At 38.3% G+C, this 14,572-nt stretch overlaps 1 protein-coding gene across 1 annotated transcript in view; it reads right to left on the bottom strand.

The window, feature by feature from the left end:
• The window catches only part of RYR3 (ryanodine receptor 3), a 3,250,282-nt gene that overhangs the window by 1,720,017 nt on the left and 1,515,693 nt on the right, over positions 1-14,572 (bottom strand). The window lies entirely within an intron of this gene.

Genomic DNA, 14,572 nt, shown 5'->3' with positions numbered 1-14,572 from the left:
AAAACAGCATTTTTATATGAGTGAACTTCACTGATGTCAGGATTTTACTAAAACAGACTTAAAAAAAGAAAACCTCTTGTGCTGCTGTTGAAATGATACTACTGAGGCAAATGATATCATCTGTAAGTAGAATATGCAATGCTGTTCTATAGAACATAAACTAAATGTGGTAGTCATACACTTCACTGGAAAAATTGCAGTGCTGTTTCTTTGATATTTCTGTGCATGATAAAGACTACTACAATGCATTGGTTGTCACTGGAGATGCTTTTCATTTGCTCTTTTTCCTGTGTAAATGTAGGTGGGAAGTACTAAGAGGCAATACTTGTTTCAGAAATTAAAATGTATATTCCATATGCAAGGTGTACCTAAAATGAAATTACAATCTAGCTCCATAGCAATTACTCTAGAGTAGTCATAAAAATCACCTAAGACAGATGAAAATTTGATTATTAATAAAGGATGGCATATAATTAGATGTGTGTACTGTATTTTTTTCTGAAACAGTCTGCTTAAGAGACATAAATTATTATAACACTGCCATACTTGGCAAAGCCAAGCTGGAATTCCTTATCCCTCATAATTCTCATTAAATCATATTTTAAACTAAGAACTGATTTTGTGTCGTTTACTATTTACAACAAATACCAAATAAAGACTCACGAATTCCCAAAGGAAAAGGCAAAAAACGATTTCTAAATGAGTTATATTTAGTTGTTTTAACATCTTTATTGAATGATCAATTGTGACATAGACAAATTTACATTTATACAAAAGTAATCAAACTGTATTAACAAAATAACATTAACAAACATTATACTTCACATATATTGCTATATATTATATAACCTAAGCAACATTACATAAATTATTCAATTCCTGATCCCTTATTTTAAAAAAACAAGAAACATCTTTATTAATCCATCACTTATAAATGTCCTACAAGTCTTTGGCTGTACAGTGTGTAATTTGTTACAAAGTATTGATACAGGTAACATTTTTATCATTGAAAGTCAATAGTGCAGCCACTCTGGATTAACTCCCTCTCAAACCAACAAATAAAACTTCCAATAAGATGAATAAGAGGGAGAAACACATCAGGAAAAATATAAAAATAACTTTAATACGGTTAGCGCTTTCACATCACAGATGCTTCATCAGACCATGAATAAACCAAATTCAAAGCATTTATATATACTTTCATGTTCTATTAAATCATTACTGATTGATTAATTACAATTTATTTCCAGTTTGATAACCGGGGAGGTCCACTAGGCCCAAAGGGCCCATTTTCTGTGGAGGCCCGGGGAGAAGAACTTCATATTAAAAACAATTGCACAATTAAACAATTAAAACAAGCATGGAATTACACATTTGTACAATTTGCATAGAATAATGCAAAAGAACACATATATATGAAATACATAAAATAATAATCAAATGAAAAGTAGTGGAATGAGGAGGTGCAAAAAATAAAAAAGACAGTAGAGGAAAAGAAGAAGAACTAGAGGATGATTCATTTTTATATTCAAGGTCAAAGAGCCATTTGCATGTAGAGCCATTTGCAGAGGGTAGGGATGGGAACCTATATACAGTATTTACATAGAGTGTACACAGGGGAGAAATTCATTACATGATAGAAGCTGAGGGTGGGGAGCTGTGGAAACAGCAGGATGTAGAGGTGCTTGAAGAAGATCATGTCTAGATGACATTAGCGGAATTTAGGTAGGAAGAATACAATTACATTTCCAGTTATGGGAGAGGTGGGAATGGAGTAGGGATTTGAAGTGTTCAGAGTTTGTCGTGATTCTTAGCAGGGGAGGAAGAAAGTTCCATTTTTTGGCTATAAGATAGGAGAAACTGGCCAGGGGGTCATTTTGGTTTGTGTACTGAAAGTAGATTTTGTTGGACTGATCTTAGGGGTATGAGTGGTGTGTAGAAAGGCAATATATTAGTTAGAGCAGGGCATGCACTGGGTTTAAATATTAGTTTGTGGGCTGTAGTAAGTTGAAGGTAGTCAAGATGATTAGGAAGCTCTAGCCACTTAAGACTGCAGAGAGAGGTACAATGGCGGGTGGAGTGAGTGGATTTAATAGCAAATTTGGTGATTTTGTTGTAGCAGATTTATAGTTTTGAGGAGATGGTAGCTGAGAGGTTGGTTAGAAGTGGAGCACCATACAATAGAGATGGCAGTAAATAGGTGGAGGTGAGGGTTTGTCTTGTAGCCACAGACAGAATGTGAGCATTTCTATATAGCATACTGAGCTTCTGATGGGCTTTTTTAATATTTATTTGAACATGTGTATTGAATTTCAGGTGTTCATCAATGATAACCCCAAGAATTTTGGCAAAAGGAACAACTTCTATAGAGGAGTGGGTATGGCTGGTGATCTTGAATGATTGCTTGTCAAGAGGGAGGGCTTTTGTGGGGGAGAAAATAATGATTTTGGATTTATTGGCATTAAGGGAGAGATGGTTTTGAAGCATCCAGTTCTCTGTAGTTGTGAAGGCTAATTGGGTTTTGGTCTGGAGCTCAGGAAGGCTAAGGGCAGAGAAGACTAAAGTGGAGTTGTCTGCATATTGCACTATTTGAGTGTTTGGAATTGCAGAGTGAAAATCATTGATGAATATATCAAAGAGCACTGGTCCGAGTATAGATCCCTGGGGAACTCTGGTAGGGGTAGGTAGGAAGGTTGTGGTACCAGTTTGCCATTTCACAGCTTGGGATCTGTCAGGGAGATAACTTTTGAACCATGAAAGGGAATCTAGGGAGAGATTGAGGTTAGAAAGGTGATTGAGAAGGTGGGTATGGGATACAGTGTCAAATGTCTTGGATAGATGGAGAAGGACAGTGGAGACAATTTCTCCAGAGTCACGGGCATGGTTAACAATGTCTAAGAAAGAGAGGAGAGCAGTTATAGTGCTGTGGCCAGGATGGAAGTCGTGTTCAGTGGGGATGAGGAGTTGGTTATTGAGGAGGTGGGGCTTGAGTTGCAGGTGGATACATTTTTCAAGGACTTTTGAAATTGGGGAAAGAATGGCCATTGGTCGGAAGTTAGAGATGCTACTATTTTTGCCTCCTTTGTGGAGGGGCAAGATGTAGGCTTGCCATAATTTGGGAACGTAAGATTCCTGGATGGATCTGTTGATGAGATTGCTGATGGGGATGGCGATACCATCTGCAGCGAGCTTGATAAAGAGTGAGGGAATATTGTCAGGGCATTGGAGCATGGCTTAAGTTTGGAAAGAAGCTTTTTGATATAGGAGGTTGAAACAGGTTTTAGATAAAAAGTGGGAGGAGGATTAGGAGTGCAGGATTGGGGAGAGGAGGGGGAAGTGGAATTAGGGGTAGGGGAGGGGATGCAGTTGGGGAAGGTCTTAGTAAGTTCTGCTATAGAGTTGGTAAAGAAGGAGTTAAAAAGGGTGGCTATTTCTGTGTCAGTTTTATTGTTATTGGGACAGGGATTGGATTTAGTACCAGGGTGCAAAAGATAGTTGATGGAGTACCAGAATTGTTTGGGATTTTTGGAGTGGGTAGACTGAAGTTTGGTATAGTAAGCTTTTTTTATCATTTGTGATAAGCTTTTTGGTTAGATTGCAGAGTTGCTTATATTGAAGGAGGGTAGCTGGGTGTTTATTTTTGTTGTAGAGTGTCCATGTCTTGTCTCTTTGTAACATAAGTGATTTAGTGTCCTTTGATAGCCAAGGGGCCGAGTTGTATTTTATTTGTTTTGTTCGAGGTGGGGCTTGGGTGTTTAGGATGCCTAGGAAGGTAGTATTGAAGAAGTTTATGGCTTCATCTAGTGGAAGTGTTTTTAGATTATCCCAAGTTGTTAGTTTAAGGGTTTCAGAAAATATAGAAGGGTTAAAGTTTGTGAGGTTGTGAGTGTGTGCATATTGGTGTTGATGAGGGGGGTAATGGGCAGCTCAGTGAATAAAGGCTGGGAGATGGTCACTCATTGTGTGTGGTAGTATACCAGAGTCAGAGATCTTATTAGGGTGGGAGACTAAGATCCAGTCCAGGATGGACCCTGGGGGTTATTTATGTTAGGTCTGGTAATGTCATTTATTTTTTGAGTAAAATTACATAGATTGATAGACAGAGTGGGATTATTGTTAGTAATTTTATTCCAGTCGATGCTGACATCACCTACAATGTAAGTCTTTAGTTTAATGTTAGTTGAGGCCCATAAGAGAATGTTTTCTAGGGTGGAATGTTGTCACCAGGGGGGGGGGGTATAGATGGCCATAATACATATACTTTTATATTTATTCATTTTGGGGATTCCTATGACTAGTTCAGCACTGTTGAACTGAGGAATGGGATTTTGGTAAGGACAGAGGTTCAGTAGGCTGTTACAGATTAAGGCTACTCCACCTCCTTTTTTGTTTTGACTGTCATATCTAATAGCTTGAAAGCCAGGGGGTACAATCTCAGAGTTAGTAATGTGGGGTTTTAGCCACGTTTCTGAGACCACTACTCTATCAGATAGAGTATGATTTAGCCAAGCATGGAAGTTTGTTATTTTGTTTTTTACACTCTGGGCGTTAATGGTAATGAGCTTGAGGTATTTGTGGCTGGTTCTATTTGAAGAGGTAAGGGGAAAGAGATTATTACTAGTCATGGGTCCAGGGTTGGGGTGGATGTCTCCTGCTAGAGCAAGCCAAGTAGAGGGAGAATGGTTTTGAAGCAGTTTAGAAGAAATTGTTTTGGTCTGAAGAGGCTAAGGAGGTTGGAGTCTGCATATTGCACTATTTGAGTGTTTGGAATTGCAGAGTGAAAATCATTGATGAATATATCAAAGAGCACTGGTCAGTATAGATCCCTGGGGAACTCTGGTAGGGGTAGGTAGGAAGGTTGTGGTACCAGTTTGCCATTTCACAGCTTGGGATCTGTCAGGAGATAACTTTTGAACCATGAAAGGGAATCTAGGGAGAGATTGAGGTTAGAAAGGTGATTGAGAAGGTGGGTATGGGATACAGTGTCAAATGTCTTGGATAGATGGAGAAGGACAGTGGAGACAATTTCTCCAGAGTCACGGGCATGGTTAACAATGTCTAAGAAAGAGAGGAGAGCAGTTATAGTGCTGTGGCCAGGATGGAAGTCGTGTTCAGTGGGGATGAGGAGTTGGTTATTGAGGAGGTGGGGCTTGAGTTGCAGGTGGATACATTTTTCAAGGACTTTTGAAATTGGGGAAAGAATGGCCATTGGTCGGAAGTTAGAGATGCTACTATTTTTGCCTCCTTTTGTGGAGGGGCAAGATGTAGGCGGCTTGCCATAATTTGGGAACGTAAGATTCCTGGATGGATCTGTTGATGAGATTGCTGATGGGGATGGCGATACCATCTGCAGCGAGCTTGATAAAGAGTGAGGGAATATTGTCAGGGGCATTGGAGCATGGCTTAAGTTTGGAAAGAAGCTTTTTGATATAGGAGGTTGAAACAGGTTTTAGATAAAAAGTGGGAGGAGGATTAGGAGTGCAGGATTGGGGAGAGGAGGGGGAAGTGGAATTAGGGGTAGGGGAGGGGATGCAGTTGGGGAAGGTCTTAGTAAGTTCTGCTATAGAGTTGGTAAAGAAGGAGTTAAAAAGGGTGGCTATTTCTGTGTCAGTTTTATTGTTATTGGGACAGGGATTGGATTTAGTACCAGGGTGCAAAAGATAGTTGATGGAGTACCAGAATTGTTTGGGATTTTTGGAGTGGGTAGACTGAAGTTTGGTATAGTAAGCTTTTTTTATCATTTGTGATAAGCTTTTTGGTTAGATTGCAGAGTTGCTTATATTGAAGGAGGGTAGCTGGGTGTTTATTTTTGTTGTAGAGTGTCCATGTCTTGTCTCTTTGTAACATAAGTGATTTAGTGTCCTTTGATAGCCAAGGGGCCGAGTTGTATTTTATTTGTTTTGTTCGAGGTGGGGCTTGGGTGTTTAGGATGCCTAGGAAGGTAGTATTGAAGAAGTTTATGGCTTCATCTAGTGGAAGTGTTTTTAGATTATCCCAAGTTGTTAGTTTAAGGGTTTCAGAAAATATAGAAGGGTTAAAGTTTGTGAGGTTGTGAGTGTGTGCATATTGGTGTTGATGAGGGGGGTAATGGGCAGCTCATGAATAAAGGCTGGGAGATGGTCACTCATTGTGTGTGGTAGTATACCAGAGTCAGAGATCTTATTAGGGTGGGAGACTAAGATCCAGTCCAGGATGGACCCTGGGGGTTATTTATGTTAGGTCTGGTAATGTCATTTATTTTTTGAGTAAAATTACATAGATTGATAGACAGAGTGGGATTATTGTTAGTAATTTTATTCCAGTCGATGCTGACATCACCTACAATGTAAGTCTTTAGTTTAATGTTAGTTGAGGCCCATAAGAGAATGTTTTCTAGGGTGGAATGTTGTCACCAGGGGGGGGGGGGGTATAGATGGCCATAATACATATACTTTTATATTTATTCATTTTGGGGATTCCTATGACTAGTTCAGCACTGTTGAACTGAGGAATGGGATTTTAGTAGGACAGAGGTTCAGTAGGCTGTTACAGATTAAGGCTACTCCACCTCCTTTTTTGTTTTGACTGTCATATCTAATAGCTTGAAAGCCAGGGGGTACAATCTCAGAGTTAGTAATGTGGGGTTTTAGCCACGTTTCTGAGACCACTACTCTATCAGATAGAGTATGATTTAGCCAAGCATGGAAGTTTGTTATTTTGTTTTTTACACTCTGGGCGTTAATGGTAATGAGCTTGAGGTATTTGTGGCTGGTTCTATTTGAAGAGGTAAGGGGAAAGAGATTATTACTAGTCATGGGTCCAGGGTTGGGGTGGATGTCTCCTGCTAGAGCAAGCCAAGTAGAGGGAGAATGGAGGAGAACCTTTGGTTTGTGACATGCAGTTAGAGGGAGAAACAGTTTTAATTTGGTTTTAAGAGGCTTTAATGAAATGGTTAGGAGTTGTAATTTAAAATAGTGAAGTGGGTTAGGTTGAAGTAGGGAGGGGGATATGTAGTAAAAGTGGAGGGTCATTGGGTGAGGATGGGAGAGAGTGGAGGAGGAGGGGAGGGGAAAGGAGGGGGTAGTTTGGAAGAGGAATAGGAGGTTGCATTATAGACAGTTATTAGGAGGCGAATACATATAGAGGAGGTGAGGGAAGTTTGTTGAAGTGGAAGAGTCATGGTTAATTAGAGAAAAATAAGTTTTAGAGGAGGAAACTGGGTAATAGGAGAGTGTTTAGAGAGAAGGAAGAGGAGTACAGCTGAGAGTACAGGCTGGTAAGGGAAAGAGAAGGGGTGGGATTACCAATTGAATGAATGCTGGGAGGGGTAGAGAATGGGATTGGCTTAGGGGATAGGGAGGAGATTCAAGGTTAGAATAAAGGTAAGTGTACTGGTGGTGGGTGGGAACTGATGGTAGGGTAGGGGAGTGGAGTGAGCCCATAGGGTGAATGGTGCGGGTAGAGCCACTGAAGGAGTGAGCCATAGGAAAACAATCAATGGGGAGCTGATTGGTAAGGTAAGTTTGGGTGGGATGGGTAGGAGGTAAGAGCCTTGGTAGTAAGGATAGTACGCAGGGTTGATAAGTGAAGTAGAGTACAGGTAGAAGGAAAATGGTGGGGCTGCAGTTCTACATATTATGAAACTGCAAGCTTAAGAGCTGTATTTTAAGTCAGTGGGATAGGTCTTGGAGAAGGGCGCCACCTAGTGGACAAAGGCTATATAGCAAATGATAGCTTCTCATGGAAGGTAGCAGGTCTAGGAAATATGAGTGGGGAAGGATTTCTGTTATAAACAGAGGGCACAAGAGGAGAAGGTATGCAAGTTATTGAAGAGAAAGGCTTTGGCTGCTGGCCATCCTAGCTAGGGAGTGTACATAAAACCTTGAGTATCTAAACAAAAATAGATGTACAGACTGTAGTTTTAAAACACATACTTTCTTTTTCTTTGAGGGACTGATGCACAGGGAGTATATTGGTTTGATTCCTCAGTTTACGGAATGGACAGCAGTTGACATGGTGGATTAAGGTTGCTGGTCAGCAACGGACAGGGAAATCTCACACTGTAGGACAATACAAGCAGGTTGGACAGTTTCTTTTTCTTTGAGGGACTAATGCACAGGGAGTACATTGGTTCGATTCTTCAGTTTAGGGAATGGACAGCAGTTGATATAGTGGGTTAAGGTTGTTGGTCAGCAAAGGACAGGGCAATCTCCCACTGTAGGACAATACAAGCAGGTTGGGCAGCTGGGTAAATAAATGGAGAGAGAAATAACAGGTAAAGTAAACAGAATGTTTAAAACACACTAAGTAAAAAACTAGGTAATGAACATGCAAACACTGAGATAGGCAAAATTAGTCACTGTTCTACATGTACAAAATAGCAAAAGAAAAAGCAAAAACAGACATTTCCAGTTGTGTAGTCAGAAAGGCATTCAGTAGCATCAGAATAATGTCGCACATCCACAGCAATATCACTCTAAAAGTGGTGCAGAACAATTTGCATTTAACAGAAATAAGGTAAGGAGCAAGGAATGCTGCTCGAATGCAGGCAAAGTCAGCATGAATGCAGGTGGGATAACACGGGCGCTAAACAAACATGGCTTATTCGGTGTAAAAAGAGAATTACAGCTGTTGTAATTTGCATATAAACAGTACAAATCAAATAGGACCTTTACAAACTACAGTGTTTTACATTCAAAGCAAAGTTCCACATGAGTGGAGTCAAGATAGCTAAGACGCTATATTAGCATGGCATTGACAGTGTATAAAGAAAGCAACAGTACAGCTTGATAAGTATTCTTTGTTTTTCAACACAGTCTACTCAAATTAAATCTACTGTAAAAGAAAAGGATAGGGCTAGAATACAGCCACGCTATTTAGATATGGTGTTTACAGTTTAATGCAATGCATTTACACAACAAGAATAGCAGCGGAACCTCTAACAGCTATCTGCGATAGTGTATATCCATTCCACGTGCAGGAACGCAAACGCAGGTAGCCGTAGATGGTGAGTAATACCCAAGTTCATTTACAGTTAAAAATAGTTGCCTCCTTGGGCAGAAAATGCATCCTTTCTAGCACATTAGATGGTAACAAGTGTATATAGCAATAAACATTTACAAATAAATTCTATTCAACAAAAATAGCAGCGGAACCTCTAACAACTATCTACGATACCGTATATCCATTCCACGTGGAGGAACATGGACACAGGTAGCCTTTAATGGTGAGTAATGCATGAGTTCACTTAAAGTTGAAAATAGTTGCTTCCTGAAGCAGAAAATATGTGCTTTCTAGCACAATTAGTTGGTAAAAAAATGTAAATAGTATGTACTCTGGAGCCAGGGACGCACAGCAGCTGAGAGGTAGACCAGGGGTAAAGATGGCATCACATGGGGCAAGGTATATTTATGAGATTGGTGAGGATGTAAGAGGGAAGGGGAGGAGAAAAAAATAGGTGAGGGCAGGTAAAGACCGGAAGTAACTAGGATTCTGCAACACAGTGAGATAGTGGGGAGGGAGCAATGGACAGGACAATCTCCTACTGTAGGACAATACAAACAGGTTGGACAGTTTCTTTTTCTTTGAGGGACTGATGCACAGGGAGTATACTGGTTCGATTCCTCAGTTTAGAGAATGGACAGCAGTTGATATGGTGGGTTAAGGTTGTTGGTCAGCAACGGACAGGGCAGCCTCCCATTGCAGGACAATACAAGCAGGTTGGACAGTTTATGTATGGACTCCAGAGCCAGGGACACATAGCAGCTGAGAGGTAGACCAGGGGTAAAGATCTAACTAACTAATTAAACAATCAAGTTAAAGAAGCAGCATAAAAATGATCCATACCTAATCTAAAATGTGTTATCAGCCCAAAATATACAAAAATAACATTTAATAACTAAAATAAAATAAAACATATATATATATATATATATATATATATATATATATATATATATATATATATATATATATAAAATACATATAAAGGATCTATTCTTACAAACGTAGTGCTTTTAAATAAGGTTTGATTGATGTCCTGATAAAATATTAAAACAGTGGCAAAATCTGAACATCGAGACCAGCTTTAAATATATGACCCTATTAACTGATTTTCACAAACCCAAACTGCTTTCTAATCTATGTGAGAATGTTACTGCTCATGAACAACATCTAATAAGTCAGAAAAAGAAAAAATCAGAGAGAGATCTGAGAGATTTCTCTAATGGGCATGTATTTACTTGGCCGAAGGGCAATGAAGTAAGGGAGATACATAATACTGATATGAATGTGAATTTGAATCTTCTCAGCTCAAAGACACTGAACTTGGAAAATGCAAATGCCAGTATGGCACTGAATAATGATTCCATTCCAAGAAGGGGTGAGTGCAATATTTCAAATAATATAGAGGCATTAGATGTCTTAGAAACATCTCATATTTCAAATGTTTTAACCAATAATAGTCAAAATGAGAATTCTACCTCAGTTCAATCTGTTAAAAGAAAATAATTTGTTCAAACAACACTCTTGCAAGCTCCTCCCCCCTCTTCCCAGTCGCAAAATGGGCTTGTCGCTAATGGGCCATTCCAGCAGCAGAGGGAGGAAGAGGAGATTGCCGTCACAGGAAGGAGTGGTACGTTGAGACCTGAAGAGGATGTGGAACATGGCAATGACGTGAGAGCGTCGGTTACTAATTTTTCTCAGAAATAGTTAACAAAGCATCAAGAAACTATATTTGAATGAGGCCTAACATTTATTCCATCTTCAGACACTGACTTTGTAAGTACTGTTTTGGACATAAGATATTTGCATGTAGTGTTATGCTGAAGACTCTGTTTGGTAAAAATTATGCTGGACTTTCTAATGACTTTAAGAAACCTAGTTTGTTCATTCCAGATATGAATCCGGTATTAGAAATATTCTGTAATGTTTGTGAAACACAACTAAAAGAAGAGCTTTGTTCTGATAAGCATGATAATAATAATAATTTTTTTATTTAAATAAGGAAGAGCATTTAGCCCTTCAAGAATTGAGAAATGATGTATCTATTGCCATTCATCCTGTTGATAAGGGAAGGGGAATTTCTGTATTTAACACTGAGGATTATGTTGTCTCTATGCAGAATATGCTTAAAGACGATAAAGTATATAAGCAAGTTAACTTAACAGATATAGAGTTATGTTGCAGCTATGTATTTAAATCTTTGTATGATTGTTTTTTAAGCAATTTGATTTCTAAGTCCTTTCTTGATTTTTTGACTGTTACAAATCCAGTTATTCCACTTATTCAAGGTCTCCCAAAACTACATTAGGATAGGTATAACCCACCATTCAGACCAATAGTGTCTGGTCAGGGGTGGGTTATGCATCCACTGTCCAAATATGTTGAAAGTAATCTAAGATTGATAATTAATAGCTCATCCTTTGTACTGAAAGATACAAAACAACTTTTGTCTGATATTGGTGGGACTTTCTGTAATCCTCATGAACAGCTTGATAACTGCCCTTTGGTCTCTATGGATATAAATTTGTTTTTTACTGTAATACCTCACACATATGGGTTAGAGGCTGTTAGGATATATTTATGTTCGCATAGCTTGTATGACATAAAGATAATTGATTTTCTGTGTATGTTAACAAAAATCATTTTGGAGAATACCATTTTTTTGTTTAAACAAAAATACTATCTTCAATTGTTTGGTGTAGCTATGAGCACACATTGTGTCAATAGCTACGCCAACAAGGTTCTTAATTATTGTGTCACATGTTAGGTTTGCCAGTAAAAGTCTCTTTTATAGGACGTTTGTTGATGACTTCCTATTGGGTGGGGAGGTACAGAAAGAGAATTGGAAGAATTTTTAATATTCTTAGACACCACTACTGATTTTTTGAGATTTACTCATTTAGTCTCCACTACAGAAATCTCTTTTTTAGATGTGACAATACTTAAAGATACTAATGGAAAGTTATCCTCCAAGCTACATAGAAAGGAATGCAGAAGGCATAATGTCCTAAGTAGAGATAGCATGCACCCTACCTAGTTTATAGGAATATTATTAAGGGTCAGGCCATGCATATTTCCAGATTAGATGTGGAACAGGAGCATTCTGACAATGATATAAGAACCTTTAAGAATGAGTTACTGCAATGGAAATATCAAAAAAGTGAAATAGATATGGGGGTTTATAAGGTTAAAGCTATGAGGAGGGATATAGTCAGACCATACATTGGTAGTGATCACAATGTTTTGCCCCAACAACCTAGAGAAAGTTCCACCAAAAATACCCTGCTCATTCATTTAGAGTATGCTGGGAATATTAGAAAGGTACAAAATGTAATTGATAGGAATTGGTGTATCTTGCAGTCAGATCCTGAGATAGCTAGGATAGTAGGTTTGAAACCTAAGTTCTGTTATAAAAACAAAAAAGATATTAAGAGACTATTATGTGAATCAAAAAGAGCAAAGGATGAGGTATAGGGTCTTAGTAAATGTGGACAATGTAGTGTCTGTGATGTACTGAGTAACAACATTTTATACATCCCAAAACTAATAAGAAGTATGAGTTTAGAGTGAAAGCAGATTGTAGAACAAGAAATGTAGTGTACTTGGCTGCTTGTTCAGTCTGTCCCTCTTTCTACATTGGCATGACCACTCGCTCACTAAGAGAGAGGGTCAGAGAACATTTAACAGCTATTAGAAATAGTGAGACAGACAGAAGTGCCCTAGCTAGACATATCATTTGTGAAGGGACAACGCATTATTTCCAATTTAAAGTTATTGAATGCATTTACCAAGATTTAAGGTTGGGAGACACGAAAAACAAACTGGAATTGAGAGAGTTAAAATGGATAATTGAACTGCAGGCTGAGAAAGAACCAGGGCTCAATGACAGGACATCGATCAAACCTTATTTAAAAGCACAACGTTTATAAGAACAGATCCTTTATATGTATATTTATTATATATATGTTTTACTTTATTTTAGTTATTAAATATTATTTTTGTATATTTTGGGCTGATAACACATTTTAGATTAGGTACGGATCATTTTTATGCTGCTTCTTTAACTTGATTGTTTAATTAGGTGTAATTAATCAATCAATAATGATTTAATAGAACATGAAAGTATATATAAATGCTTTGAATTTGGTTTATTCATGGTCTGATGAAGCACCTGTGATGTGAAGGCGCTAACCGTATTAAAGTTATTTTTCTATTTTTCCTGCTGTGTTTCTCCCTCTTATTCATCTTATGGGAAGAAACATTTTTACAATTCTCTAGTTCTTAAAATGCAATAGCCCAGTAGAATATATAAAATGGCATATTACTTTACAAGTATTGTTTTCTCAGCTGCTAGTGATTTAGGTTCATATACAGAAAACAGCATAATGTGCAGAAACAAGTGGAGTATAAATCTGGCTGAATGCTCAAGCATGAAATTCTCTACTATGAAAATGGAAAACATAAACACATATTGCACCACTGGGTATTTTATGCTAAACTGTGAAAAAGTAAATAATAAAATCTGATGATGTTCAACTCATTACTGGCAGTATTCTTTGTCACGTGGGAAATTATGGTTATATGCATTCAGATGTGAAAAAACATGTCATCAAACTGTAGTATACTACATGTATCTAATCCTTTTTAGCTTTATCATGTTTGTAGTATGCAGGCATAAATCTAGTTAAATGTGGGCATAAGTCAATACTTTACAATGGTATCATTACACAGTTAAACAATCAAACTGTCTAAAACGAAAAGAAGCAAGAGGAGAAATTGATTTTAGCACCAAGCATTATAAAACATTAACTGTTCACACTATTCTCATAAATAATGCCCAGCTGAATCAATTAGTAGAAAGAGATAAACATCACAGGCAAAAGTTTTTTTTTTCTTTGTCCTGATACAAGCTGTAAAGTTATTATGCCCAGAGTATGATTAAAATACTTGAGGAAAGTAAAGGCAAGCAAGAAGTTCACCTTTTCAGAAGTCTGACAACTCATGGCCTACCATCATTTCAGAAGAAACAGTGCTAATAAAAGTGGTTTCAAATGCTTCAGTGTTTGTACGGCCAATATATAGGTTCATAGGTAGGTACTAGGCTATCGGCCCAAGGGCCTAAGTAAGCCTATCCAACAAGGTTCCCTGGCTTATGTCACCCAAGAAAGTTATTTTCCTGTGCCCCTGTCGAACAGAGCCACAGAAGTGATCCCCGGGGTGTATTTCCTATTTCCCATCCACTCATCAAGATTTTTCTTGAAGAGTGCTAATGAGGAACTTTGCTTGACATAGATGGGTAGCTTGTTCCAGAGTACAGGAAGTCTCTGGGACAGGAATCTATCCCTCCAGCATATCTTGTTTATTGTGGTGACAAGGTTTAGATCCCTAGAGCATGTAGCTCGAAGGGATTGGGATTTCTTTAGGTGTAGCATATCCAACAGCTCTGGGTTTGACATAGCTTTATATGTTACTCAGAGATCACCTCGGAGTAGGTGATATGCTATGGAGTAAAGCTGGTGTTTTTTGAGACAGTCAGTGTAGGGCATCTGTTTGAGGCCAGTAATCCTCTTTGTGAGGTACTTCTGTGGCA

This window comes from Protopterus annectens, chromosome 6.part0 (assembly GCF_019279795.1).
Source record: "Protopterus annectens isolate FY-2018-M chromosome 6.part0, PAN1.0, whole genome shotgun sequence".
NCBI lineage: Eukaryota > Metazoa > Chordata > Ceratodontiformes > Protopteridae > Protopterus > Protopterus annectens.
Note: the sequence above shows the minus strand (reverse complement) of the source record. Positions and strands in the feature narration are given on the sequence as shown.